Source organism: Aphelocoma coerulescens, chromosome 7, assembly GCF_041296385.1.
Source record: "Aphelocoma coerulescens isolate FSJ_1873_10779 chromosome 7, UR_Acoe_1.0, whole genome shotgun sequence".
NCBI classification, from domain to species: domain Eukaryota; kingdom Metazoa; phylum Chordata; class Aves; order Passeriformes; family Corvidae; genus Aphelocoma; species Aphelocoma coerulescens.
Genome location: NC_091021.1, coordinates 14,406,835 through 14,433,864, shown reverse-complemented (window position 1 = coordinate 14,433,864; position 27,030 = coordinate 14,406,835). Strand labels below are relative to the sequence as shown.

The following is a 27,030-nucleotide window of genomic DNA, read 5'->3' as shown; positions in this document are numbered from 1 at the left end:
TTTACAGACTGGTCTATTGTGCCCATATGGGACCTTTTTCCACCAGGAATAAATATTCAAAGAAACTACTTTTTACATGTACAGTAAGTTGTCTTTCAACTGTAAGTATGTAAAATAAAGCAAGTAACTGTCAACTACCCATAAAAGCTGGACATCTCAACAGTGCTTACTGTTATAAATGGTATAAATGAATGATCAAACCAACCAGGAGAAGGAAGGTGCAATAAAATCACAGCTCATAGGTCAAATTACAATGCAGGTGAGAGTATTTCCTCAGAAGACTGAGCTACTCCATGCTTTAGTACAGTTAAAAACTGATTTTTGCTCAAGAAACCTTCTCAAAGGTTAAAACTAAGCATTATGCCAATGCTCACTTAAGATACCACAGCAGCCACTGGCAATCTGTATGATGTGGGTACTATCTAAACTCAGAAGTAGTTGCCAAATCCCTTTCCACAAGGACCTACCGACAGTCTATGAACCACGGCTCAAAAACTGGATGAGTAATGCGTTAGCTATGATAAATAAACAGCATTCTTCACAGGTTGCTTTTATGTTTGGCATATATTCTTTACACTAACCTCAGCTGCAATAGGCTGGAAGGCAACTTAGGTTTTCTGGTAAGAATTAAGACTACATTGTGAAGAGGTGCATTTCACCATAGCTGGAACTACTGTCTCCAGAAAAAAAGGAAAAAAAAAATCAAAATCACAATTGCATGTTTTCCAGAAGACCCACAAATGAATGTCTGATACCTCTAAAGTACATAGGTGTTTCATTCTTAGCATTTATGAGTCAACACATTTTGTTGTTTACAGCTAGCTAGACAAAACAGCATGACCTCAAGAGACATCACATGGAGAAAATATTTAGAGGACGAATAGGGAAATAATCTTTTGACCGAAACATTTATTTAAGAAGGAAAAAGTATATTCAATTTAGAAGACGTGATTTACTTTAAACCAACCTCTAACAGACTGAGCAGAACAACACTACCTTAAACCAAAACCAAACGCATCTAAACAGGCTACCCTGGCTCAACTAATTTTATGTTTTAAGCCACTAGTAAGACCAGATTTAAGTACCACAACTGGCAGTCAACTTTCATCCTCCAACTTCATAGCAAACCATAAGGAGAGACATAAAACCCCTCTCTATCCCCATTACTCTTTTGCATCACCAATCTCTACATAGAAGGACATGCGTTTATTAAAGTGTGAGAGGTAGATGGGGGGGCAGGGGGGGGAGGAGGAAGTACAGTACTGCACCATGAGGTTACCAGAAATGGAATTATTATGTAAGGAGAGGTTTTTCCATACAAGAGCTATGTCTTGTGGGAGGCTTGGAAGAACTGCATCAAGAGAGCAGAGAGAAGAGCAGGGCTCAAGAGAGCCTTGTGTGTGTCTAGAAGAAACAGGGATGTGGGGCTCTGGACAGAGATGAGTCCTAGCAGTCAAAACTGGAAGGAAAGGCTGGAAGTTAGCAGGAACAGGGCAGTTTTCTATGAAAGGAAAGGTGAGGGGATCATTTGGCAATAAATCAACACTGCTCACTTGGCAGTGATGTGAGGCATGTAGGCTGAAGGGGGCCTTGCCACACAATGAAATTTGGCAACAACTATGTGGCATGGGAAGGAGAAACTACCGTCAAGTTCTTCAGGATATGGATATAGATGGAAACGCATGTCTATGAACTTCAAAACTGCAGGAGAATCACTGCTTTGAGAGAGTATTTTATCAGCATCTTCCCTTGGGTCTTGCAGGTGATTAAGCAAAATTTCACATACCCATAAGCCTCACAAGCAGCAGCAAGATAAAAAGCCAACATCCTGCTGCATAAACTTCACTGTTTTCCTTGCTGGTGCTGTAAGAATCCAAGTTGTATTTTGAGAATTCCACCAGGTGAGAGAAAAAAAAACGGCCTGAAGAAGTCCTACACTTGCTCAACTCTTCTTCTTTTTCTCCTCAAAAATTAAAAGAGAAGCCATTCCAGAAGTTAAGTCAATCCCCAAAGCAATTTTCGAGCGACATCTGGTTGAGCAAGATGCCAAAGCTGGATGCCACCACCGCTTCTCTCTAGTAAAGCCTGCACAAATTGCTGAAGAGGAGAAAGTCTTGAGCAGATTTAGAAAGATATGCTCATCACTGACAAAAGCTGAAAATACAACTTAATTCTTATTTGCCATTTTAGCAGAATGTCACTGAAAAACTCTCTCCAAAGCTTCTGACCCCTCCCCACAAAAACAACCCCAGCAAAAGAAAACAAACAATACACCCCCTTCCCCCCAGAACCCAAACAAAAAACCCAAATAAAACTGACAATAGTTCTCCCTGCATTTTTTCTTTTTAATGCTTTCTTCACTTGGGATTTTTTGCTACTGTTAATTTCATATCCTTTCTCTCAAGGGCGGTTTAATGATCTTAAAGCAGTAAGTCCACACAATAGCTCAAACCAGTATCAGCAATTGGAGGTATAGAGCTACGAAATTTGTCACAGACTGCCAACAGGAATCTAAACATTGCCTACTAAGCACTGACCTTAATCTCTAGTTTATAAGCCTTCTGAAACTATTTTAAAATCTTTAAAATTAATTTTTCATACTTAAGACATTCTCTGAAGATATATGTTCATACTCAAAAGCTGCATTACTTCAGTTTCTAAAGAAATCTTGGCACCAGAAATTGAGGGAGGGAAGCAGGGAGAAACACTACTGCTGGGTACCACTCCCTGGAAAAAAAGGCATTTAAAGCAAGAAAGCAGCCTCAACATAAAAAAAAGTTTTGTTATGTCAACGGTTAGAGAAGTCTAAAAGCCAGTTAACACCAGCTGATGCACACCCAAAGACTTTATCTAGAATTTAATTGCCTCGAGATTAAGACCAAATGTAAATATTTAACACAGAATCAATGTTTTAAAGCACACATTCCTGAAACAGTAAGGAAATGACCTTCCATAGCAAAAAGGAAAAAAGACAGTGTAAGTTATGCCACTGAGGAAGCAAACGTGGAATTTCTATACAGTAGAAGAATCGTGGAAGATGGGACTGACAGCTGGGTCTTGTTAAAGGAGAACTTTAAACAGAAGTATTTAAACTCATGGGATTAGGCCAACATTCCTAAGAAATGCTGTTCAGATCTTAAGCTGCAGAGACCTTGTCTAAGCAGCTCAGCAACTGAGTCACATAAACAACTACTGTAGAGTGTGCTGCCACCACACTTAGTAGCTCTGTGAATGAAGCGTTTCTTGCATATGAAAACTGAAGACAGTGTTTTGCTGCAGGAACGGGGCGGGGGGTGGGGGGGAGGTGGGGGGAAGGGAGAGGGTGGAAATAATCAAGTAAGTCAACAGACTCCATACTGCCACTCAAAATCATAAGCTTCAAATTTTCTTCCCAAAAAAATTATCTTTCCTCAAACACTTAAACTAATGAGATTTTTAATTCAGTGAAGGATAATCGTAAGCAGGTGGCTGAGAGCAGCTATTATACACACTGACACATATATGCTGTGCATTATGTTCCACTTTATGTTTTGCTTACAAGCATGCTCGGAAATTCTGTCACTTAGTATTCAATTATTCGTGTCTCTTACCCAAGTCTGATGCTGTGGTAAAGGTAGGGCAGATTTAGTTGAAAAAAGAACAGCATAGGATGACTAATATAATCTTAAAGTTTACAAAAAAAGTTTTTAAAAGTAACATTTTTTAGCTCAGGTTGATACAAAGCCATCTTGAAGTAACGGGTATGTTTTACATGCAACTTTCTTTCTTTTTTTAAATACAACAAAAATTAATGAGCTTTTTTCAACATCAGGACTTCTTAGCAAGGTTCACACTGACTGAAAATACTATATACTATTCTCATTTCCATGCTGAGAGACACAAGTTCAGAGGGACAGGAATGAGATACTTCATGACAGTCATCAATCTGGGGACAGATACCCTCCTCTCACTGCTGAATCGTGAACCTCAAGACTCCTGAAGCTCCCAAGCAGTTAAGAAGAATGGTACTCTGCAGGACAGCTCATGGGCTTTACCACAGAGCACCTTCCCACAGAATGCTCAGCAGCAAAAGGCAGGATTATTTCTTTTGATAGCCACTACTCTCTGACTCCCATCCTGGCAGCCAGAGAGGCTCTCCATCACACTGGATTTGGAACATGCTACTCAGTGAGAAGTCACAGGTGAACACAACTTAGCTATTTCTCAAGATAGATAAGGGAGTAACTTTCAAAATCATTTCCATGGCCCACATTCAAGTTTCCCATGAAAAGCAAAGCTGAGAGCAGGCTCTGTCACATGCCAAAGGTAGCAGATCACTTGTGATCAGATCAGCAGATCAGCTTGCCCCTCCAGAAACAAATTCACCTAGAATCACACTGGGCATACCCAAGAGTTCCAGTCACATAGGAAAGGAGGGGCTGCAGCACACTCTTCCTCCTTCTTCCTTCCTGTCCTCTCCTTGGCTAAATATACCATCTGTTCAGATGAAGAAGCTGAGCACCAAAATGTCACAGTACTTCCAGCAGCAAATCCTTCCATTTGCCCTATTCCCAGAAACATGCTAATGGCAAAGGGGTAGCCTACCTCCTATCTGCATTGCTCTGCATGATCAACGCATTCATCAAATACACCCCCAACTATTATCAGCTGAGTAAATCTACACATACTTATTTTTTGCAATACCTTTGTGAAATTCAGTCAATTTCTTACTGTTATCAGCATCTAAGTGCCGCAGAATATGAAAAAAAACAACAAACCAGAAATTTTGAATGGAGGTTTTCTTTGCATTTAGAAAACATGAACTCACTTGGCCCAGAAGCAATAAAATTGTGAAGTTATCTTTCTCTCTATTCCAGGGTAAACTTTCTACAGTACTTTTCAAAGGAGTTTTTAGAAAAATGTCTCCACAAGGTATCCTGATGTCTTTTTTTTTTTTTTAAGCTCCCACTCCTCCAGTTTAAAACAACAACTTACACATTAAAGCTTGAGCCAGGCTAACGCCTCACTGTTGTGGAAAGGAAGAAATCTCCTTCCTCTCCATCCATTAGCGTGTTGCTCCAGAACATCACTGGGCCTGCTCAACCTTTAAACCATTAGAAAACCCACTCAGCACTCCAAATACCAAAACAGCCTTTCTGCAGACGCAGCAAGCAGCAATAGATTGCCCTGTGACTGGATAAATATTAGAGCCAACACATTCTTTTGGGTCCATACCAGACTGCTGGGAGAGGGGACAGGGAAAGAAACAAGTGGGACTTCCCATTTTTGGGAGCAGCAAGTTCATCTGTAACAATCTCACCTGTAACCTGCAACTCCTTCTAGCTCAGAGTGTACTGTACAATTCAAGCATCTTGGTTTTGTTCTTAAGTTCATAATAAACAGAAAAACCCACCTATCCCATTAGTACACAGAGGAATTTTCAAATGCTACCTGCTGTAGGGCACATGCAACCACGTATGTATGACACTGGAAAACCAGTATACTTTTGCTGAATTTGCATTTATGCTAAAATTTGATCAGTTTTACCAAATGAGTAAAATGACAAGTCTTAATAAATCACTTTCTCTGCAAAAATATTTAAAGTTTGTACTTTTTATTATAAACACTTAATGTTTCAGTACTTTTCAGGTATCAAGTTAATCCCTAGAGAAGACTACATTTAAACAGAAGTTAGAACAAGAAGAAAAAACCACAAAGCATTACCATCCATAAATACATTTATAATTCTAAATTCAGAAAACTTCCAGTTTTAACACTGTTGCACTGAGGCACAAGATATGAAAACATAGCATGCTCATGCCATTAGCTTTCAAATTAGTGGCTAAACACAAAAATGGCATCTTACCCTTTTGCACTTTTTCATTTAATGCTTACAAGCACTGGTCAGACATTTCTGCAAACTAGGCATTTATTTCACAAGCCAGAACACCTTATGTGTATCTGTGGAATTGTCTCAGAACTAACCCAAAGGCACCATGTCTGCTTGGAAATACGTCTATATAGATATATGTAATTAAAAAATATATATTATTTATACAATAAAAATCTTGTCAACGTAAGCTGATCACTAGAGTAGTCTCTAGGTATTTATTACATTTAAACATTTGTGTATGAGCAAAGCACAGCTCTGTTAAAAAGCATCATAGAACTGATGATATAAAGGTACAATTGAATAGCTATTGCAACACAAATTCCACTAAATAGTGCAATTGGGAGTGGCTTACAGTTTAACAGGTCAGTATTTGTAGTGCAGTTTTCCCAAGTTATCAAGAACAAACAAGACAACCTTCCCTTGGATGTAACTGTTCCTTTGCCACATGAAAAGGCATAAAGTGGGATGAAGCTGCACCAGGGGAAGTTCAGACTGAACATCAGGGAAAAGGTTCTTCACTAAGAGGGTGACTGGGCACTGCAACAGGCTCCCCAAAGGCATGGTCACAGCACCAAGCCTGCCAGTTTAAGGAGCATCTGGATGGCACTCTTAAGTCATGTCATATGGTTTTGGTTTAGCTAGTCCAGTGAGGAACAGGGAGTTGGACTCAATGATCCTTACTGGGTCCCTTCCAACCCTAAGATAAACTGTGACTCTATGAATATCTCCTTCAGGTGCAGCTACAACTTTGCAGTTTACTACTAAGTGCATGAAGTTAAAGTCACTTCAATTTCTTGTAGTCTGAACCACACACAATTAACTAGCTGACAGAGGTTGCTTCTCCTGGCAGCGTAAGAAATATTCTGCAGCCTTCATACAAAAATGATTATGTCATAATACTCGAGTTCACATTTGGTTTAATGTTTGTATGTGGCTTCATTCAGATGAGCATTCACAATCAGCTGGCACCACCAGCACGCACTGAGCACCTCTGACTGCAGTAAGTAATGAGAAATAGGGTGACCTGCTTCAGGCAGAAGCAACAGAGCACCCTTCCTCCTACATTTCTTCACAGCCCTCCAGACTGACTGCACCACGTGCTTTTGAAACCCTTACATGCCAGTAAAACTACATCTGGTTTGGGGGTTTGCACCTTTTTTGGGGAGGGGAGGCAGGGAGGAGAGCATGAAAGGTTAATGCTATACCATAGTATTTTCAAAGAGAGCTAAATTCAAATTCTTTCATAAGAATACTGGGATCACTCATAATTCCAGGCAAGGACTCATAAGGGCTTACAAAATTCTGTGTAATGACCAGAAAATAACAGTGCCAAACTAAGCCTGGAGTAACTCAGGCAAAGTAAAATGTTTTTTTACTCTTTTCACCACATTGCCGGGGCAAGACTGCAAAATTGCCTTGGGATGGCACTTCTAAAATATCTTCTGCTACACCTTTATTTGGTGTAAAAAGTACAAGAACCCTGCTACTCTGCTGTACATCCCTAATACCTTAATTCTAAGTTTTAAAATAAACTCTAATTGCAACTACACCCAATTTTTGTTTTTCAGTGTTTGCAGCTACTTTTCTCTTACAGAAAGATGAAGATGGACCCTCATATTCTGCTTTCTGGAAAAGGGAGAATGACTATTTTCCATTGTCCTTGTCCAGCAGAGACATATCTCTCTAAGACACGCAAATGGTATCTTAGAAATTTTTGGTTTCAAGAGGTGTACAGAGCTCAGTAATCAAACAAAGGTATCAGCCAACTATACTCTCGGCTGTGGCTAGAGTTCCTCATGATACTCTGTACAAACAGCTTGCTGCTGTTGAAATCAACTGTCTCTAAAGAGCATCACGAAACATATACACTGTATTTATTATTATATTGTTGTACAATTGAGAGTCCAACACACCTTTCAGAAAATTTCAAGTACGCAACAGTTTGTCAAGAAACAAATGTTCCTGCCAAATATCAGAATGTCAGATGCCATCAAGGCTGAATCTTTCCTGAACTCAATGGAAAAATGGAAAGTTTGCAAGAATTCTAAATAAATGACTTCTTAACTAGCCTGGTATTTTAATTCCTTCATCTTTTGCTGATAGAAATATAATGATATTACAAAGATATTGTTTAAACAAAAAACCCAACAAAACTTAACATCTTTTACAGACACTATTACCACAAGACTGTTTAAAAAACTCAAAACTTTTGTAGATGTATTATATTATTAACACACACTGTTTCAGTTTTTTCTATAAAACATAAAAATTCATGTCTTCATATGAAAACAGATACTATTTCGATCATTAAAATTTAGTTAGAAAACCAGGGCTAAATAAGTGGTTAATACCACATTGCATACTGAGTTGGCATCATGCTCCAAGAGCCATGTCCCTTCCTAAGGCAAATACAACCTCAGTGTACAGCACTGGTGCAGCCAGGCTCAGTTCCTTTCCAAAGTACTTAAGTCTGTGTTCACAAGGCTGATCGCCAGTGCTGTCATTTCCTTCAGTGTAGTTCAGAAAGCAGCAGGAAACGTGGCTCACAACAAATGCAGGAATACCGGACATATACAAACAAAACAGAACCTACCATCCATGCTGAGCCTATTTCTGAAGTCTGACCAAATCTGCAACCTAACCATAGTGAACACCTCCCAGGACTAAGGGTATTCCGGTCATGAATTCTCAACGCTGAAGATTTTTCTGCTATATAAAGCCAGGACAAACTCTTATTCTAGACGTACATTCTTTTGGCAGGACTAACTACGGGACTAGGTTATATCTAGCTCACAGAAAATTAGGTCACCCATTTCATAAGCAAATATAAACTGCATGTTGAAGTCTGTAAGCATTTCATAGATACTCTCCCTCAACAGAAATTTGGAAGAGATTTATCACAAATTCTGCATACAGCTAGAATAATTATAAAGGCAGGAGGAAGGAAGTTCATATTTACAACCTTAGTCAAACAAAAAAAACATTATATCGTCTTAGCAGCTGTGTAAGAATTTGGCAAGCCTCTGAATAAAGTTTTTTTCTGAACGTCCCAAAAGAACAATTATTTTTTTTTCCTGGAACATATCATCTTTGGTATAAAGACCTCTCTAAGGATTGAGCCAGATGAATAAACTACAGAATACAACACTGAAAGTGGAATGTGTACCACAATGACTATTTTTACTGCTAAAACAGCTGAGTTGACCACACTGTATAAGGAATGTAATTCGTGACACTAGAAATGCTAATTATTTGGACCACATTCACGTCTTCATAAGGACAAGGGTTGGCAAGAAAGAACTGATCTGGCATTAATTTGCTGTAGCCAAAATGAGGCACAAAGCAGCAAGAGTAGCTATTTAAAATGTAGGTGACAGGAATCAGTTTAAAAGCCACATAACAATGAATCTCTTAATTCAGCACCACCTCAATATTTAAAATGCAAATAATTTCCCAGTTGTGTTTGTCTACTGCGCTATGAAAAAGTTTATGCAGATGCAGAAGTTTGTAGCACATTCCATTAGCCTATAGTCTCATTTCCTTGGATTGCTAACAGTACACATTGTGAAGTGGCTGGAAGATTTTTATAGTTTCATTTTTTGTAGAAAAGATTTTTATGCTTGAATCTTAGATCACTATCTCAAGCTCAATCCAATCAAAGCAGCAGTACCATGAGAGGATTTACAACGAAGCTTAAAAAAAGAAGAATTATTTCATGGCCTTCATCATTTTTCTATCTTCCTTCAGACCTTCAAATGCCCATTCAGGTCTAAGTCTTGCTGGTACCTTCTTCCTATTACCTTTCCAAAGGACTTATCAAGTTTTGCTGATAGGAGCTACAGCCTAAAATACTCTAAAGGGCCAGCTTGTAACAAATCCGAACAGGCTTAAAAGCCAAAAAAGAAAATCAAAAATCATTTTTGCAGTTATAAATTTCACTCCACAGGGAGCTTTCTGCACATTCTCCTTTCAAGCCAACACATCTCTGCACTAAAAGTAGTTTATAACCACTAAAACATATAGCTGAATTCCTTGTGTGTATTTATTTATGAGTAACTTATGCCAGGGTCCAAGACCAGACTGTAAAGGAATGCTGCATTTGGTAGTGCCACACATCTGTTTCCATCAGCAGGAGGGGTATACTGGAATGAAACAAAACTGCTTCTTCACAGATCCTGAAATCTATGTAAGTGATGGACTTCATCCACCTCCACACTTCAGAACTGGAGATGTTACTCCATCACAAAAATGAGGTGTTACAGCCCTTCCTATTAAATCCCCACCTTCTACTTCCTCCTTTTCCTCCAAAAGGAGCATGTTAAAGTGCATTCATACAGGTCAGGGCCTCTTGTCTTGTTCATTTACATCACAGCAAGCAGTTCCCTTACTAACTCTAGAACATACAAGAGGGATGGGCAGAGAACACAGTCCAGTAGCCAGAAATGAAGCTCTTTTGTCATATATGCCATGACATTAATCTCCCCTCTCCTTCTACGCAGTAGAAACAGAATTAAGAGAATTTGGTTCCTGACCACAAAAATAAACAAGGATCTTTTTAAAAGCTGGAAAATAGGGCAAGGTAGAAATAATAGCTCTTCAACTGGTATGACAGATCAGTGAAGCCAACAAACAATGAAATCTAATTTTAAGAAGGGTAGTCTAACTTCAGTAAAACACGATCAGTGCTTTCTGATTCTAAGTCTAGCATCCAAGAACACTTTCATCAATGCTTTTCAAGAAGACTTCTAGTAATGTGACAGGGATTGTGCCGCATTAGACTTCAGATGTAAATCTTTAATGAGAAAAGATTTTTTCATACCACAGCCTGATAAAAGACAAGTTCATTGTTTCTAGCATAAATGAGGGAAGCTACGTTTGAGCCTTTAAAATAAAGTAATAGAGGACCATAAGAGAGTCCACCCAGAAACAGACAAGACATTTGAATTTTCATAGCACATAGGTGTATTAGGAAACAAGAGACTGAATTATGTTATTTGTGACTCAGTGGCTGAAAAGATTTGACATAAGTCAAAGCAACACTTTTTTTTAAACAGGTCACATGATCACAAGCCATTTTATAAAAACCTGAAAACATCCACACCATCTGAATTAGGTATCTAGGCTCAAAAATCTGAGCACATGTAGCCTCTACATATATTTGTATAGAATGGAAGATCAAGACGTTAGCCACCAAATTGATTTTGCAGGCTGAAGTGGGACAAAAATCAGACTTAAAATCAGATCAAGCACACCCCAAACATTTAATAAAGTACAAAGGAAAAGGTGGGTTTTTCTTAGAAAAAAACCCTATGCTTTTTGACACTACTATGCAAAATATTACAGATGCTGTATCCAAAATAACCTCAGGGTACAAATAAAGAAAACAACCAAACAAAAAATATTTAACAATGTTATGAATAACACAGAAATCATCCAGAAGTTCAGTTCACAGGTCATGCTGTATAGAAATGAGATGAAAGATACTATTAAAACAGTTTAAAAAGCGACTAATTCCAATATCTTCATTATGGTACTGGAGATTTCTTGATGCAAAGCTCCCACATAAGTTTAAATACAACATCAGTCCCCTCTCATAATCAAGTACTGAATGGAGCAGGAAGACCTCTCCTTCCCTGCATAAGAAAAAGGTTAAACTAAACTATCTGCAGGGCACAGCAGACAATCCAAGCAACTTGTATATGCAAAGTCAGAAAGCCCAAGTTTCTCTACATAAATCTTCTGATTCATCTCAAGCAAGTAAGGTCTTTTTTTTGCAAGAGGAAGTGATAGCAGAAAGAAGACAGTGTTAAGAAATCAAGAAAGGTTAGTATATTTGGGACTGGACAACATTACACACATACAAAAGACAGCACATACCATTTAAGTAGTAATTTTACAAGTCAAAGACTGGAAGGAAGACCTCAACAGCTTTGTCTTAAAAAAGCCAAGAAACCACAAACAAAGACCAAAAACCCCGACCACGAGACTTTCCACCCCTTTGCAAGCAAAGGAAAGCAAATTAGGTAAGTCCACTTTCTGTAGGAAAAAGAAAAACATACCCAAAAATCAGTGGAAGAAAGTTGGGAATGATTTCCACATACTGCTGTTGTTGCAATGCTAAACACTGCTGGTCACATGGACCAAGAATGCATTCCTGGTACTCACTACTATCATTTTCTAGCTGCAAATGTATTAAAAAGTTCAGAAAGTTAGAAAAGAAAAAAGCCTTTTATTTACACCAATATAGTTTTTGCACACTTGCACATGAACAGCACTAGTACAGAGGCACATAGTATTACCAACATATTCCATTACTAGACTAGTCAGATACTTAAGTCCCACTTAAGTCTTTAAGACATAGTTAGATTTTAGGGTTGGTTTCAGCTTTTTTATTTACTAAACTATTTATACACAAGGTAGATTTTATTGTGGTGGTGGAGCTGAAACAAATTCTGTTTTCATGCAGCTGGATTTGACTCTCAGCTGAAAATACTCTTTTGCATTTAACAGAAATCTTGCAACACACTTTGAAGGATGATACATATAAATAGAATAGATAAGGAAGCACTTACCTGGGCAATTTCCCCATAATACTGAAGGAAGTCTTAAAAACAATTCTATTTTACTAAACTTAGGGAAAGCCAAAGATATGGATCAGGTTGTTTTGCTGTCCTTTTATTGTTCAACAGTATTCTAGAATCTTAACCTCACATTCTGATACTGTCCAATTACACAGCAGTATAGCAAAAGCCTGACATAACTGTGACCAGTGAAAAGTTAGTGCAATAACCACTCTTTGAAAGCCTGGCCATGAACATGCATGCACATGGCAATTTCAGTCAAGAAACTAGCCAAAACTCGTTATTTAATGGACAGTAGCTAGAAGAATCAGCAGCGAATGACTCAACAATGAGGTGCTAGTATGCTATAAGTAGCATTTGCTCTGTCAGAGCTGCCAGTGGACATTCATGCTTTGTAAGGGAACTGCCTGGCTATGGTCCCAAGGCAATACCACCAGGAATGCCTACCAGGAATCCATGCCTGACTGCCAGCACTGTTTCAATGGCACTGTCTCTTTCTGTTCAGTGCAACCACTTATGAACTCTGGAAATGAAACAGCTCAACTGCAAGCCAGAGTGTGTCCCACATCATTCAAGAAGTGATACCTGTAAAAACCAAATGGGATGCATCCTAAGACCTTGTTTGTTCCTGGTCTCAACTTGTCATCTGATGTCACAACATTCTCTCAGAACAATTAAAAGAGCAATACATCTGTGGAATCATTCACAGCCCTTGTGCTAAGCAGTAAGGTCAATTCTAACAGCACCTCTTTCCAGCTCTATTATTCCTAACAGTTAAAAAACCCTATCTTAAAAATTCAATCAAGTCACAGAAACCAAGTTCTCAGCCCCTTTTTCAGTTCCTCTGCATCATCTAAGAACTTATTCCAGCTGAGGAGAATATGCACAAAGTACAGGATTAGCATAGCTCACAAATACTATCCAACATCCCACCATGTGCATTTTGAGATGGGGAACACCAAGAACAATATCCTGCCCAGTTCTCAGGTAACAGAATATCTCCTGTGGGACAGTTGTAGCCAACAACGTCTAAGAGCATGCATACAAACATAAACCTGAGTGCAGGAAGGAACAGAGCACAGAAAAATGTATTCTTCTACCTATCCAGTTTCAAATCAAGAAGCATTTCAGAAGCAAACATTCCAAGATCAATTCCGAAAAAGAGGACAAGAGAGCTACACAGACAACTTTCAAAACTACTCATTATTTGCAACTCAGCTAGAGAACTGGAAGACTATATGAAGAAAAAAAAAAAGATTAATGTAACAAGAGAGCAGAAAAAGTGTGTTTCAAAGTTGACAAGGACAGCCTTTAATGCATAATACAATGTTTCCTCTGTGGCAGACCTAACTTCCTCTTTTAAAATAATGTCCTGTTCCTCAAGACACTATAAAAGCTCAGCAATACAGAGACGGCACAAATCAATTTTTTACAGAATGCAAAGTCATGGATATTATTTCAGTGCTTATTTTGATCATCTTTGAAAAGTAATAGATCAGAGTTAGTTAAAAACCTATTTTCTAAATACAATCTATAAAATATATTGGCAGCACAGTGACAATAAAAATATAAAAACTACGTAATTATCTATCTGTATGCCATTAAATACCAGGCTTCTGCATGCACAGCTAATGACCAAGTTTATCACTATTTACTACTGTTGAAATACAAGCCTCAAACCATACATTCAAACTAGTTCCATGTAGCTACACAGAGTCTTGATGCACACAGAGCCAGACTGCTGCTACCCTCCCCAGGAAATGTTACTCATTACATTATGAATGTAAGCAGAACTTCAGAAATTACAGCAGAAATATTAAGTAAACTAAGAGCATCTTTTATTGGATCTTCAATTACCCCACAGAGTTGTGTTCTTCAGTTTAATAGATGAGTGCATCACAGTATTACAACTCTCCACAATGAGTCACGTCAGGCAAAATTTTAAGTTTTCTTTTCAAAAAGTGAACTAATACTATAATATTTTAAATAGTTAACCACCTGCATATTCCAAATTCTGCTAAAAAACCAAAACAACTTCATACCCTACATACTACCATTTTAAACAATGGCTATCACTATACTCCAAAAAGTTTGATACTTCACTATGAGTGTCTTGGAATAAACAGACATAATAAAAGGCACTGATTTATGATGCACTGTATCAAAATACAAAATATTTAGTCATGTTGCAAAAACAAGAAAAGCCCTACTTTTGAACATATGTTAGTTCAATATTCTTGTCAATAATACTGCCTGAATCATGCTAAAATACCAACAGTTCATCGCAATTCAGCAGAAGTCATTTTAGGAATGAAGCAGCAGCTGCTGAATCTATCAGTAGGCTATGCCTTTTTAACTCTTATGGGCACATCGTAATACAGCGAAGGCATGCGCAGTTGTAAACCCAAATATTTAAGTCCACACTGGAAGGCAAAAAGAATGCAGACAACATGAGGCCAGCTGCAATTTTCACACTTTCATAAGAGAACAACTGATCCTTTATCTTGCTTTTCAACTCACTCTAAAATAGGAAAAAAAAAACCATTTAGGCAGCTTTAACTAGAACAATGTACTATACAAGACACATCAACATACTGTAGCATTTTACCATGTTTCCTCAGATCATGTGTATAGAAATGTTGTTCTCAAATGCTCACAGCCTGTCAAGAGTTCTATTAAAGACCATGCCAGATTAACCTTATCCCAGAAAGTTAATAATGAGCATAACTACAAAAAAAAAAAAAAATTCTGGTCTCCTACTTTCAGGTGATATACATTCTAAACTGAAGGAAGACCACGTACCTTCAAGATTAGAAAAATAATGCAGGTGGAATTCAAGCTCAGAAGGGGTTATATTAACCTATACAAAATGAAGTCACTAGATAAAGTCTTAGGAAGACATTGCTTTAAAGCACATTCTCCTGTTCTGCAAATACAGTCCTATTTTATTACTGGTTAATGCATCTCTTAACACTTAATTGTAAAAAGACATGAAGTTGGCCCATGGTCACATTATACAGGACAAAATTTGTGTTGCTATTTTCAGAAAGTTTACACTTCACAAGAATTACTGGAAAACATTAATCATCAGAAGAACTAAATAATGAGGAATAATTTAAAAAGTGAAAGATAACATCATAACTTGCCTTGTGTACTGCACTCAGATCAGTTAGGCCATAAAGCAAGCAACAACAGGTTCAATTTAAACTCTTTCCATGACAAGGATAGCAAGATAGCGTGTACACTAAATCACAGTAATTTGCACCAAGTGAATGTTGTTCTCCTACACTATGTGTATTTTAAATCTAAAGGCCACACAAAGCTAACATACTTTAATGATCTAGAAAAATAATAGACACATAAAATCACTCCCTAAGCTTTCAGGCCTCACAGTCTGTCCGAGCTAACTTTCTTCATCATACCCGTAAATATATTAACTACCTGATCCTTCAGGAGAATGAAGATTTACACCTCTTTGCAAAAAGAGAGGCACCCAAGTAAGCACAGTTCAAAAAAGAAACATCACTGACGTTGAAAGTGCATAGTCTGAAAAAACTTTGTTTACTCTGTGCTGGACTTTCAACTTCACAATGCACGCCAGTCATTCCAGAAATATTCTTTTCCGGCTGATAAAAGATAATCTAAGATTCATTATAAAGTAGTAATAACTAATCCCAAGGGCCTTTTTTTATTTTAACTTGTGGGTTTTGAGAACCTTCTGAAGTTTTTGCACACATTCAAGCTAAACAGATATAAACAGTATCAAACCAGAAAGTTTCACTCAAGCTAATTACAAGGACAGTGCTTTTGGGGGGTTTGCCTTCTCTTTTATTTTTAACTAGAACATCTCTGATTTTCACTAACTGGAAGCACAGAAGGGTAAGATGTATACTGCACAATCAACTGGACAGCAGTTAACACAGAGCATTCTTCATAAAGACACTTTAAAATGTTTCACTTTAACAACTGTGATGTGGATATGGGTCCTCTTGAAAATTTCACTCATTTCCCTACTGTTTCCATTTTCTGCTCTGCAAGCTGCCAGAAAAGAAGAAACACTCACATTTTTCTATGAGACCCTCCTCCTTCCATGTAATTGCTGAAAATGAGACTTCTCACTTTTGCTGTGCTTCTTAGAAAGTATCTCAGAGGTCTCTAATCCAGAACAACTGAACGGAACAACTTTATGAAAATAATTCTTTCCTTCTACGCTAGGCAGGAATTTATTTCTGGCAGTCACATCAATCTGACAAACAGCCTTTCAGTTTCACAGAACTGATCATATCACTAAGTAACTTATTAACAGACACAACAGAGTAGAGGTGAAATAGTGATCTTCTCTTACCCAGCTTCAGCTAGAACTGTTCTCCTGACCTGTGACACGCTCACAGATAGATAAAGTTTCAGCAAGTATTACTGCTTTGCAAGGTTACTAGTGACTGAAAACTACTGACTTCCCTCCTCCACCCCTAAACAAAATGCCCCCATTTAATAGAAGAACTATCAGACACAACTACTGTTGACTAAACTCCAAAGTACCAGAAATGTGCACTGATACACACAACTTGCAGAACACTTTTCCAAGAACAGTGTGCAATCACCCGTGTTTCTGTCAAAGCCACTCAGACCCACCCCTTCAAGTAAAAGGTCATTCACTTGAGTCATGCATTAAAGATCTAAGTGACAACTTCCTTGGAGAACAGAGGTTTGTATGTCATTTTTATTTAAAGGCTTAGAACAACCTAAAATGAGTTTTTTCATCAGGGGAGGTTTTTTTAAAATGCATTATAAATCCCATTTGTGCTAAGTCTTTAGTCACCTGTGAAGAAGAATGATTACTGACACCTTGAAGTCCAAACTAGCATTGGTGTATTAAAACAGATTCTAACAATGGTTAATTCAATTTTAAGTGGTGAAACAAGTTCACAGTGATCTTTCTAGCAAGGAGAAGAGCAAGAAGAAAAATTACTAAGGTAAGGACAAGTAAGTGTTTAGCATGTTTGTTTGAGGTTTTGTGCATGTTTTTCTTACACCTAGACTCCAGTGACCTTTATATATAGAAAATCAACTCAAGCATGGTTTAGTGGTGGACTTGGCAGTGCTAGGTTAATGGTTGAACTCGATCTTAAAAGTCTTCTCCAACCTAAATGATTTTATGATTCTATAAATAAAGACAGCTTGGAATGCTTGGCTTCTGGCATAGAACCAATATTCCTATGGCCTCATCACCATACAGGCATGAACCAGGCAAGTCAGGATGAAATCAAGAACAACCCATACACAGGTGAGAAACTGCTCAGGAACAGCCAGCAGTGCGGTATCAAAGACTGAGGCTTTAAGTCCAGACACAGTCCATAAGTACTGTACTTCCCACAGAACAATTGTGAGAAATTTCCCCGGGCAGTGAACACTGGCCTTGCTTCTGCAGGCAGCTAGAGTAGATACTGCATTTATTTTACATAGGGTCTCAGAGTTAACACAAATTTCAGAACTTAGGACCTCATCTTCATTTACTCTCCAGCAACAATGTGAGAAAACATGAGGGAACACTCTCATAGTCATAATGAAATGGTTTCATATTTGTTAGAGTACTTCTTACCTAATTCAATACTTCTTGCTCTAAATTATAAAAGAGTAACAAGCAATAAGCTCAAAGACAAAGTAAAAAAAATCCCATGGGATTAAAATTAAGGCAATTAGTATGCAAACACAGTATTTCTGCAAAGCTAATAAGCTTCCCATGCCAATTTCACCTCTGGAACATCATCATTAGGTGGCAAAAATCAGTCTTGTACCTAAGATGTTTGAAAGTATGTTTTCCATGCTGAGCTAGAATCCATCCCGGTTTTATAAAGCAGCTTGTCTAAATAAGTATAGATAACATTATCATCTAGATATGAAAATGAAATTATTTACAAAATCACAGGGCAAAGTATTTCCTGCAACAAATTCTGAAAGTCTTTTCATGCTCCTAAGATGCAAACAGCAGCCTGAAAAGGAGTTTGTCCTTATTTTTTAAAATGCCTTTACATCCCAGAAGTAAAAGAATCTTGAATTCTGCAAAACAATACATGATCTAGGAAGATGTATAGAAGGATGTAGCTTCTCTTCTTCTTTCAGCAGCCCCCAACACATCACCTCTTCAATTTTATCAATTTGGAACACTGTGGATTATGCTGTTAACTGGATCACAGAATTTATATGGATTTAATCTTGCCCATCTCTGCTTTTTTAATGAGTATTTTTAACGCACAATAGTCTAGTGATTTCTAAAGCTATCTAAGGATAATTCTGTCAGGAAAAGTGTAAGGGGGAAAAAAAGTTCTCTAGGCTCCACTTTTACCAATACTATCTCTTTAGGGGACCCTACAAGATTAAAAAAGCCCACTGAGTGGAACATAGAGTTCTTGAGACTGGGTCAGCACTGTCAGAGATACAAACATGAACTATTCCAGGCCTAGCAAACGCATCTGTACAGAGATTAGAGACTGAACAAGTATTTAAACAACACATGGGGAACTCTACTTCCTTCAGAGAACCTGCACATTTGTTTTGCTAATGCTATCTTGGATAGCAACTCAGTCTGTGGTGACATCACATTTTTTTCACTACTGGTATATCACAAGGATCGATTCAGCAACTTCACAGCTAAACATAAAAGTACCACTACAAATCTACACAACCTCTGACAGAGAGAAAAATCTGTCAAACATAGTTTCAATATACTTTCCCAGTGATTAAACCAATCAAATCAGCATTTTAGACAGAATATTTCACCATAATAATCGACAGAAGTATTTAAAGAAATCCACAGACATCAAAAGAGCACTAGGGCTTTTTTCATCACTGATTGAAACAATACGGGGCAAAACTGTCTTAGCATAATCTCTAAAGTCTAAGAAGAATAAAATTCCACATTCACAAAACCCCCCACATTATGAACTCTGTGTTGCAAAGTTAGCATTTTTCACACTATGCGGTAATTCACTCAACACTTACTTTTGCACTTAGCAGGCAATTTTATTACAGATATTGAAGGAATTTAACTGCAAAGGTGGTATCAGAGTAAGAATTCAACCATTTGAGATGGGACTGTTTTATCATCAATGCTTGATACATACTATTATTATATATAGTATTATACATACATACTATTATTATATATACTATTATTACTATAATACTACATATTATTTGCACTTCTAACACTATTCAATGATACAGCCTTTAAAATACAATTTTACAAGCAGATAATGCAAATTTGCCAATTACAGTTTCAGTAAGGTTTGCAATTAAGTCTTTTGGACACTTCTGAAAACATTTTTCCTTTTACCATGACCAAATGGATTTCAGAAAATGAAGTATAATTTTGTACAGAATAATCCTTGACGAGTTTACAGTAACTTCCTTGAAGAACCAGCAGAATTTTTCACAAATCACTGATACACAACTGTACAACAGCAGAAGTAGACACTACTTCCTCAACAACAATTTTAGTTTGGGGGAGCAATTTTACTAGGAGTCTATAAAGAAGTTCAAACATTAAGACTATAATCACACAGAATAAACTACCTTTTCTGTGCTACAGATGGCAGTTCTTAAGGCAGAAAAGTGGGAACATGATGCCAGAATTTGAATCAAGATGAAATCTACCCATGTATCATGCAACAAGCTCTACTTGAAGCTTTTCTTTCGGGAGCAAACTGTTCCCTCCTACTGCAAGAGCCATTAAGGCAACACTTAAAGTAACCACAAGAAGTAACTTATTGCACATCTTGACTGTAAGCACAGAACAGTTCCACTTTTTTTAAAATTTACTTTAACCCAGTATTGAGGACAAAAAGTCCTACCAACTGCTAAGTCTTTGGGAAAAGGGAAGGACAATGAGACAATCACAGCAATGGCAGCAGCAAAGGACCCTATGCCAGCAGTGGGCAGAGGACTTCAGCTCTCACTATCACATGAACAGAAGTTTCTGCCAGGCCCCCTACTACTGCTCCCAAAGCTTTCTGAAGGGTGAAGTTATCAGAGAGGATGAAGGATGTCAATGAGCTTCCCTCCAGCCCCTTTCTGAATGTGTGTTTTAGACAGCATGTTTTTCCACTTCAGATCTACATTTGAGAAAAATGATATTTCTATATCATTTCTATATTTATATTTAATTCTATATTTAACTTCTCCAAGACTTTTTTTAGATGAAAGTGCAATATTGACACAAGTAATAAAACTTAGCAGCCACAAAACTGGAGAATGATGTCACTTCTTGCTCCTATTTCTTTCTAATCCGGATCTGCTAGAAATCAGCTATTCTGATGTAATTAACAGCAGGAAACAGTAAGGTGTTTGTATATGAACACAACTTGGCATTCTAAACACTTAAGTTGACAGAATACTGACACCCTCACACGACCATTTCAGCAGATGCCAAATACAGTAATTAGAACAATACAATGTTAACATTGCAATAAGGAATGATAATTCTGATAATTTTCACAGAAAATGAGAATAATCCATATTCAGTTTATCATTTGCACTATGCAAGATCTGTGCATTTTTACCAGCAACCTGAGTTCTTGAACACTACAGTATTGACTTAAGTAAATATAAGAGTTCTACTACTGCGGCTAGTAATTCCCTCACCAGACTCACTGTAATATTTTCGTATAAGAACTTTCACCTTATACACTGCTCTCTTGGAAAGACCAGAGGCAATGAAGATTCAATCACGTTTTTGATAACATTTGTTTAAATTATTTTGATGAATTTTTGAGATTAGAAATTCAGTAACGGGTAAAAATTATATTCTGTGACTGTTTTTACATCATCCCTGGAATTCCTTCCCCACCCCCAGGCCTGTCTCCCCTCTCCTCCCCTTCTAAAATCCAGCTAACTCACTATAAGAAGGCAACAAATTATTTTCCTAATATTTAACGTTAGGACAGTTTCAAATTCTCATGTACGTCATCTTCCTCCATACAATTCCTGACAAGTACAGTGACAGCTCACAGAACAAGACATTTCAAGAGCTTTTCACTAACAGATGGATTTTAAAAAACAAGTTCAACAAACAATCTATTTAACACCTTACACAAAACACTTCCACTAAAGCTGGATATAGCAAGTAACTAAAACTCCTACTTGGAATAAAATACAGAAGTGACTTTAATTCATTAAGATGTCAGAAAATACCCGTCAATATATCTGGATCAAGCTGCATAAAAATATTCTGCAGATACTTTTCTTAGTCTTTATATAATTTTCCTATATGAATGATTATAACCTGTTATAATGTTATAATGATTATTTATCACTATTGAATTCTAGTTCTTTCTCACAGGGACTGATATGTTTAATTGTATAGTTATTACTAATTTCTAGTACTAACATATAAAAATAATAGGCCATTTAAAATGAACACTTTTTTAAAGTGATGAAGATACTTGCAGATTAACAAGAGAAACTTAAAATCCCTTGCTAATGTGAAGATCAACTATAACAGGCAATTACAGAGCAAGTTTCTTAACTGGCATTCCCTAACCTTGTAGACATACATTCCTTAAGGTAGAAAACATTCCATGTATGTACTCACTCAAAATCTCACAGACAACTACCAAAGATATTTTTTGAATTCTTAAGAGAACTTACCCATTATGTCAACTTTTGTTTCATAATTTATGTTTTTCTTAAAAAATGTTATGTTGTTTTTCTTAAACAAAATTAACCCTCCACATAGAAATGGGTTAAACCTGACTACTCAGCAGTCTGCTGTCATTTCAATGTATTATTAACCCTTAGCAATAAAACAGATCTGGATCACACCTTTTTATAAGGCTTGTTCATCTGACATTGCCTGATTTAGCTGTAAATCAACACATTTTCTTCTAGCAATTGCAGAGAAAGGGTGTGAAACATGACAAAATGGCTTATTAGTGGGGCCAGAAGCAGAAATGGGACATTTTTGGCTTCAATAAGTGTTTGCAACAAGTTCTAGATTTAATCAGCAGGGTCCTCAGTATGAACAGATGTTAATAAGAAGTTGTGAAGTACATTATTTCAGTCCTACTTGAAAATTCCATAATAAAACCATTGTTTAACATAACAGAGAAGGCAGAGTGTGATTATTTTGCAACCTTTGGCTTTATTTGTTACACAACTGATTTGGATTTTTCTTCTGTTAAGGTGATGTAAATTACTTAATGGCTGGGATCTTCAGTACTATTCTTCCTAGTATTTGCCTAATTGGCTTAGTCACTCAGATTTAACTCTGTCCCAGTTTGATAGGTTTTTACTTCCCCCTCCAGTGGCTGAAAACCATTTGAAGAAGGAAGGCAAATATGACCAGTAAAAATGAGACTAACACAGGATAAGGATCTTCAATTTAAAGCACATAGAATTAACTATTTCTAGCTAGAAAAACCAGTTGATTCTATTGAAAACCTTAATGCTGAAGGAACAGATAAAGGACCAAATTCAAACAAAGAAGCAACAGCTAAAGAAGATCAGTGGTTTGGGGGAAACAAGGCAATACCCATATATTCTGATAGCCAGAAGACTGAGACACCCTTTTGAAAAATAAAGCCTCTTAAAATCAACCACTACCTTTGGTGTGAACCATTACCTACAAAAGGCATCACAGCCTTTGCAGTTTCACACAATACTTTAAACCAACAGGTGTTCTCTGCATCAAGGCTTACTTTACTGAGAAAGGAACAGGCTGCAACACACCAGAAGCTGACAGCAGTTTATGTCAATACACTATTCATTGTAAAAAAAGTATTTTGAATTCAAACGTGAAGGCAGTAGTCTCCAGATACTACGCAAGGAAGGCAGATTAAAGATGCAAAATTTGCCAGTGTTCTCTTCCACGTTATTTTTCACACTCTTTCAAGAGATTAACAGCTGGTACACTACACTGCTTTCCTGAACTGTGGTTTATCTCTTATTAATACTTTTTTCACTGTCACCACATGCTGAGTCAGAGAAGCAGTGGTAGAAGGATGCTTCACTGCATATCATCTGAGTATAAAAACGAAGCCATTTTAAGGAAATAGCTATCTGACAATCAAAATTGTACAAGGACAATAAACAAATTCCTTAGTGATACTTACCTTTCTGTTGTATGAAAGCAAAAAGTTTCTGTAACATGGATTTCCGTACGGTAATTTGACTATCACTCAGTGATATGAAAAATCACACACCAACCTAGGTGCAGAAAAACAGTTCTGTGTTCCACTGTCCACCACACCCAACCAAGAATGGTATCAGTGTACTAAATAGGGATGTGTCTAGATCTTTATACAACTTATGAGGAAAGTATTCCCTAGATTATGACCTATACTTTTGTTCCTCAGGATGATTTATCAAGTAATTTTCCCATTCCTCTATTTTAACAGGAAACTTCTCAGCGGAGAAAAGCTGATTAAAGACAATAAAATTGGAAGAGTGGTTGTTTCAGACATACTGTTTCAATAAACACCTAGAATTCATCAATTAATTTTTCTGCTCTAAGGTAATGTATCCAGGTCTGGAGGGCACTGGGGGAACAGACAAAAACGGGCAATTCCTTCAGAATGGATTGGGTGTGATTCTACAATCTCATGAAACATTCATCTATCATATGAATGGTAAAGATATTAGACATATGAAATAGTTACATTTGCCAAATGGAGTGCACCTGTAATCCACCAGTAAAAAATAAATTGTACTACACAGACCGCTGTTCGTCCCCGTCTAAACACCTACAGCCCAGTAAAAATATACAATACTAGTAAAAACGATAAAATGCAGAGACAGTGTCCAAACACGCAGGTGATTGTTTTCTGCCCCATAAGATAACAAATTCAAAAAAACCCAAAATCTTCCAAAATGAACAGGTAAGTCACTGGCTTCTTAAGACAACCAGCTTTAGTGCAGGAGAAAAAGAAGTATAGCCATATGAATTTTACAAGGTCACGTGACAATCGTGTATACAGACACTCCTCCTTTCCCTCCTACCAGCAATGATTTTCCCCATGCAGAAAAGATAATATACCACTCTCCCGGTTTCCTGAAAACCAACGAACGCATCAAGCTTGCTTGGGAGGCTCTTCGCAAACCAACCTGCCTTCAGTAAGTCATATGGCTAAAAAAGCTTAAAAGATTTCAGGTTTGGGGGTTTGGTGTTTGGTTTTTAACCCATCACTCCCTCTCGCACCAGGAACGAGGATTTGCGCGTTTTTTTCCGCGGGCGGCAGCTCGCGCCTCGGCGATGCCTGCGCCGGGGACCCGACTGCCTGCGGCTGCACAGGGTGGAGACTCACCCAGGCTGACATTGTCTGGATGCCACACACTACATCCCTCGCGCATCCCCGGCTCACTTCCCAACCTCTTCCGAGGCATGTCTCTCATTCGGGGAAAACCCGGGGGGCACACACACACACACACACACAAGCAAGCCTCCACCACTCACCAGCACAGCACAGCCTCTCTGGAAAAAAACACCCGATCGTGTCTGGGGCGTGGAGGGGCGCAGGGCACAAGCGTGGGCCGGTAAAGAGGCGCCCCTCCCGCACCCCTTCGCTCCGGTGCTCCCGCCCAGCCCCGGCGGTGCCTCGGGGGCCGAGGGGAAGCGGCAGGAAACGCCGCCCGCCGGCTCTGCCACCGCCGCCCCCCAGAAAAGAGCGACAGGAAGGCGGCTCCGCCACTCACCTCGCCCCGGCTCCGGGGGAGCCCCGGCGGGCAGCGGCGACGCCCCACAGAACAGAGGGAAGAGGCGCCGGATTCGCTCCCGCTCACTGCCGGCGGCGGCAGCCGGGTCCGCTCCGCCCGCAGACCCCCTCGGCGGCGGCAGCGGCGGCTGCTGCTGCTCCTCCTGCCGCCACTAATGGTGGCCGCTGATACCGGTTCCTTTCGCCGCTCCCTTCCTTTCCCGTTCCTTGTTTCCGCCGAGCGCGGAACCGCCTCCGCCCGGCGGCCGAGGCGCGTCCCTGCCCGGCAGCGGAGACGCCGCTCCCCACACGCCGCTGCCGCCCCAGCTCCGCCGCCGCCGCTCCGGGCTCCCCCCGCCGCTCACTTCCGGCGCGCGGGCCGCGCCTCGCCCCGCCCTGCCGGGACCGGCGCCAGCCACGGGGGGCGGCGACGGCCCCGGCAGCGCCGGAGCGGCCGTTGGGCGCGCGGGGAACGGTTGGGCGCGCGAGCGGCCGTTGGGCACGCGCGGGGCCGTTGGGCACGCGGGGGGCGGCTGGCGCGCGCGGAGCCGATCGATCCCCGCGGAGCCGATCGATCCCCGCGGAGCCGATCGATCCCCGCGGAGCCGATCCGCTGGTGCCGATCCTGACGGAGCCGATCGATTCCTATGGTGCCGATCGATCCCTGCGGTGCCGATCGATCCCTGCGGTGCCGCTGAGCGGGTCCGCCCGCGCCGGGCGGTGGCCAGCGCGCTCTCGGCGGGCGCTGCCCGCGCCCCAGGCAGCCTGGGGCTGCTGTTCCGTCCGCAGGTAAAGGCGCTGGGGGACGTTCCTCGTTCCGATCACCGAAGGTTTCTGCCGTCAGCAAATTACCAAATCCTACCGAAATCCTCGGTCGTGTGTCCCGCTTACCCTCGGCCAGCCCCAGACCGCGCCGCCTCGGCTACGCTCTGCCCCGGCGGAGAGTTTGCCCCCGTTTCTCATCCTACCACAGCTTCAGGGCCGAGATCACAATTTTTAAAGTTATTTACAAAATGGATGAACGCATTGCTTGCTACTGCAAGTAGTGCTATAGGAGAGGAGATTCGCTTAAATACAGTTTATTGCCTGGGCTCGGAGCTACAGCGCAGGAGAGGCGGCATCCACGCTGCCTTCCGCCGGGAACGTGCTTCTCCTCTGTGCTGCAACCGCTGTCTATTGTGACAGAGCACAGGCATGTTGTACATCAGCTTTTATCTGTCAGCATTTGACAGGGAGAAAACTTCAGTCAGTTAAGGCACAGTATTTTCCGTAAATGTGAACAATTATACAAAATGATGCTTGTTGTTTTACTACTGTAAGTACTAATTTACCAATGAGATTACAAGCTAGGTCAACAGCAACATGAAGAGCTGTTTAAAATACAAGCTAGTACATGGAGAAAATTGTTTTCGTGTGTACATACAATTAAGTAATTTGAAAAACGAAGTTCACCCATATAATTCTCACATATTTAGCAAAGAATTTTTGCTATATAAATTCACCTTAACATGTAATCACTTCTGGACAACATAATAAAATGTTGCCAATTAACAACATCCCAGACAAGTTGAGATCAAAGTTATGGATGCAGAAATATATAAATTATCAATGTGGAATAAAAATACATGTATTCATCACCAAGAGACTACAGTAGTCTTCTGGAGTTGCAAATAAAATATTTTTAACCCATCCATTCCAAATACTACACTGCTTCATAGTTTGTGAAGTTCCACAATTAAAAGGTGTCTGGGCTCACATTATTTAATAAAAGTGATAAGTACTTCAGTTTTCGATGCTGTTCTGCACTTGCTGCATATCAGCAATGAGAGTGAGCTGGCAGAGACCATGAATCTGATGTTATCAGCAGGTTTAGACTTCATCTGCAGGTTGT

General features: G+C 39.3%; 1 protein-coding gene across 2 annotated transcripts in view; it reads right to left on the bottom strand.

Moving 5' to 3' along the window:
• RAPH1 (Ras association (RalGDS/AF-6) and pleckstrin homology domains 1) overlaps nucleotides 1-25,503 on the bottom strand; it is a 92,188-nt gene extending 66,685 nt beyond the window's left edge. For both annotated transcript variants that reach the window (XM_069022271.1, XM_069022273.1), the window contains exon 1: nucleotides 25,141-25,503. The gene's annotated coding sequence lies outside the window, so the exon portion shown is untranslated. The remainder of the gene's footprint in view (nucleotides 1-25,140) is intronic.
• Between the last annotated feature and the right edge of the window lie 1,527 nt (nucleotides 25,504-27,030).